Raw genomic sequence first — 4,280 nt, forward strand, 5'->3', positions numbered from 1 at the left:
ACTCTAATTAGTTTAGTGAGTAATTTAACACACATTTTGTAATGCTACGTTTAGCACAAGAGAATTCAACTAAACTGTTCATCATGTTCCATTTCTTGAATGCCAAATTAATTCCATCTATTAAAAATCACAAACTGTCTTCTTGTTCATGGTCAACCATCTCCAAACCTCTGTGTATTTACAGCACATTCTTATTTAAGCTTTAAATTAACAACAAAATTACTGTTAATTACAAATTGCTGCCCTCCCTGACATCTACACATAAAAAGAAATTAAATGTCGAGGTAGGAAATACAAAACAGAGCATCTATTTCCAATCCTTGATGAACTCTCTGACAAACTTCTGCCAACTGAGGAAAGGGGGCTGGTGAGGCAGAACCAAGACTATTGTGTATGTGGTGTGTCACTATCAACACCATCCTGGGATGTGCTGTGGTTTACAACACATGTCAGGGTAATGGTATTTTTTATTTTTATTCCAACGTTACTCTCCATTCCTCAACCCCATAAAGGAATTGTTTTCCTCATGGATTTATAAATCTATCGGCCACAAGTTCTCTGGTAATGACTCACCGGAACACAGTGGCACTCACTGTCTGAATGTGTGTCAGGAGAGAAAGTAAGGTGTGATGTTGATGACAAGTTGTTTGTCTACACCTGTAGCTATACAGTCTTTGCAAAATGGGACAAAAATAAAACCTCCTGAAGCATATTTCTGACTATTTTTTGTGACATATACTGTAAAGTAGCACAATTAATGCAAAAAAAGTGTCTTTCTTCTAGTGGTTTTGGTTTGTGTCAAATAATAATATGAAGAAAAGATACTCTGAAGACAACAGTGACACATTTTTTGTGTAATAAGTCGTAAACGTTCTTGTCGGGAGATTTTGTTGTCAGTCTTCTGGTACAAGAGTTGATCCTGAGATGTGTATAAAGAGTTCTGGTTGTATTCTAGATGTGAGTTTAGCTGCTGTGATGAGCAACATGTTGTTAAAGAGAACACAGTGAAGAGTTTTAAAAACAGTGAGTTCAGCATCAAGAAATGTGTGTGACTATTGTGTATTTATTTAAGCTTAGCAAATTAGGCCTATACTGCATGATCTAGTATCAGTTGCAACAGCTGACTGTTACACATGCTTAGTAGAGTAGTAACACAGTAATAAATCCAGTTAGCCAAGACGTAGGGCATGAGTAATTCAAAATACCTACATTTTGCAACTACTGTGCAAGTATTGAAAATGATAACAAAATGCAAAACACTCCGATTTACTTTTACCTGCCATTATGGTGTACATGTATGAGAACGAAGTCGGGATTGTGTCTGTATTTAGCACCTTTTTTTCCCCCTCAAACTTCCCGTCTTCTCCTCTTTCTCACACTTACACCCAAAACATCACTTCTTTAATCTTTCTCCATGTGTTCCCCATATCGTCACTGTCTCCTCGGCTTCTGCTACCTACCTTCTTTTTCAACCCCTTCACCTTCCCTTTTTTGTTTCCACTGACTTCCCAGCTGGCCTCTTGTGAAACATCCCTGTGGTTAAGTTCAGAAGCATGTATCCCAGGGCTCGTGGACTGCTCAATGTTCGCCAGAAGGGCGTTGCAATCTGCGGTTCAGGGAACAGCTGCAACATCAGTAGCCAGGGCTTAATGCTGCTAGCATAAAAGAATTGGACATAACCTGCAGATCTGAAAAGCAAAGCGAATGCAGAAGTGCCTTAGATCTACGATGTTTTTAACGGCCAGCAAGAGGTGGCACGACGAGTAAAAAAAACAATTCCACTGTCTATGAGAAAATGACCCTATACTTCTCACTTGACATTATCCTACTGAGCTTATGGTCTCAGTTGTTAGTTTCGAGTCTCCTTCAGGACAGCATGGTGTTCATTTTGTAAATGATGGTCCCATTTAGAGTCAAACAGATGATAAAGCAGGGGAAGCTTTAGGAGGAGGGTTACTTGTGACTGATGAGATGATCTGTCAATCAGAATAGACGAGTAGTAATACCCATCCATGGCACTGTGTACATTTAAATAACGTTAAAAGTACTTTTTGGTCTGTGTCTTCGTCGACGAACTCTGACCCTTTCACAAAGTGTTTTCAGTTCATGAAACCTAACTGTAACATTTTGATTGCCTAAAAAAGTCTTGTTCAGTGTTTGGTTGAACTAAAAAGCACTTTAAAGAACAACTTGAATCTGTTTCCAGTAAGCACAATTTGGTGAACCTTGTTCATATGCTCATACAGAGTTTTTTTTATATGCTGGAAGACAAATCATCAGTGAAATAAGTAGTGAACTCCATGGCTGAGCATTTCCACCTCAAAAATACAGCATACCAATGACCCTCTCAAATACATGAAGTCAGATGTCAGAGGTTTTATATGGAACAACCCTAAGGAGCCAATCCCTTCAACTTGCATGGTGGGGTTTTCTGTGTCAATATTCTTCTTTGGAATCGATTTCCGGTACGAATAAGTATGACTGAAATCCTCCAATATTAGGCTACGACTTGCCATTGTGTAGTGTAGAGTAGCTTTACAGCGCTGCAGATGTGCTGGTGTGCTCGAGCTGCAGCATGCGGGGGGATTGCATGAGGAGAGAGGTAGGGACTGTAAAGATCTGCACAGTCAACATAGCTGAGTTACATGTGGGATTATTTTCATGGAAATATATTTTAACTTTTCCACACAAAAATCCGTTATTAGGGGTTTAATCAATCATCAGAGATGCACTTTAACCCTGCTTTTCACCTGCCAAAGCTGACATCCCAATTAGCATTACAGCTAACATGAACTATGGATGCAACTTGTTAACCAAGTGTTGCAATTTGGCATCTTAAATGCTAACAGTAGCTGGCCGCATGACACTGGTAGCCTGTGTTAACCATAGACGGTGCATGCATGTGAACAAATGATATTGTATAAGTGTATTGCTTTCCCCCGGCTCCAAGCTCTCATCTTCGGGTTCGAAACACAATGAGGGCAACAGCCAAAATGCCAAACTCTAGGCTAGAAAGGTCAATGGCGTCATGGTGGTAATGGTTTTTTATACATGTATATTATTTGGATGCTAAGAGGGTGGGTATGACCTCTGCTGGCAAGAACAGGAAACAAGTTATATTGATAGATAGACGTGGATGGGTGGGCAAGATCGACATACCACCAGCGCAACTTAACAAGAATGTCAATTCCACCACAGAGTCCACCAATACCATTTACCAGCTGAGATAAGAGAATGAGAGAGAAGGTGATTAACAGATTGAATTTCCCTCTAACTCTGATATGGTAGCCGTCTTCTTAGAAAGAAATAGACAGCAGGATACTTTGAAGCCAAACTTGTTCCCCAAACCAAAAAATGCTAAACACTGAGCTTGTCTAACATTCTGCCTGTGTTTGTGTTTGTTTTTGCCTCATGAAAGCGACGGCCAGCTCACCCGTAATCCCTCTATGACACATTCCCTAACACTCTCAGACACACACATATACATACACACAGCCTCCACGACCCTGGCCGGCCAGAGACCAACTCGTAAACAGATCGGGCCACACGACAGCCTGTTTATCCCTCACAGCGAGAGGGACCGCTGCACATGCCGTTGTCCCTGCATGTATGTGTGAGCGCGCTGAGCACTAACTGGAGCTAGTTTTACTCCCTCTGGGCTGTTTGTTGTTTATAGTGAGAAACACTGACAACAGGCTCAAACTTCACAATGTAAACTCAGTGTGAATGCAGAACCTTTATCCTAAGTGGTTCCCACACTCTGCATTAGTGGATGAGACAATCTAGATAAATTAAAGGATTATCAAATCTCATTAAGGAGAAAATTATGAGGTGCGATGTCAAACTTGAGCTCAAACCAAACCCCCAAACAGCAGTATCACTTAGTCAAAACCTACAGCCACGGATATCAGAATTACTCCACCATTTCCTATCGTATTGTGAGGACTTTGGGGAAATGTTACATTGTACAAATGTGTTGCCAGCCAGAGAGGAGTTTGATTTATTGAGGTTTCCAGGTCAAGTGGAGCTCAAGGCTGATCCTAAGGCTGATTAGAGCCACTGAAACGAAAGGGTCAAGAGAGACAGATCTAAGAAGGGTGAAAGGTATCATTCCTCCACTACACCAGCATATCTGGGATATTGTTTCTATCGCTGTCACACAAGTGTTGCTTTAAAACCGATCAATAAAAAAAAAAAAACACACACACACACACAAAGCTCATCTTGGTGCACGGCCTTGTAATTCAGACTGATTGCCAGCAGAGTTGCGCAAGAAGTGA

Source organism: Stegastes partitus, unplaced genomic scaffold, assembly GCF_000690725.1.
Source record: "Stegastes partitus isolate 25-593 unplaced genomic scaffold, Stegastes_partitus-1.0.2 Scaffold2129, whole genome shotgun sequence".
Taxonomy (NCBI): Eukaryota; Metazoa; Chordata; class Actinopteri; family Pomacentridae; genus Stegastes; species Stegastes partitus.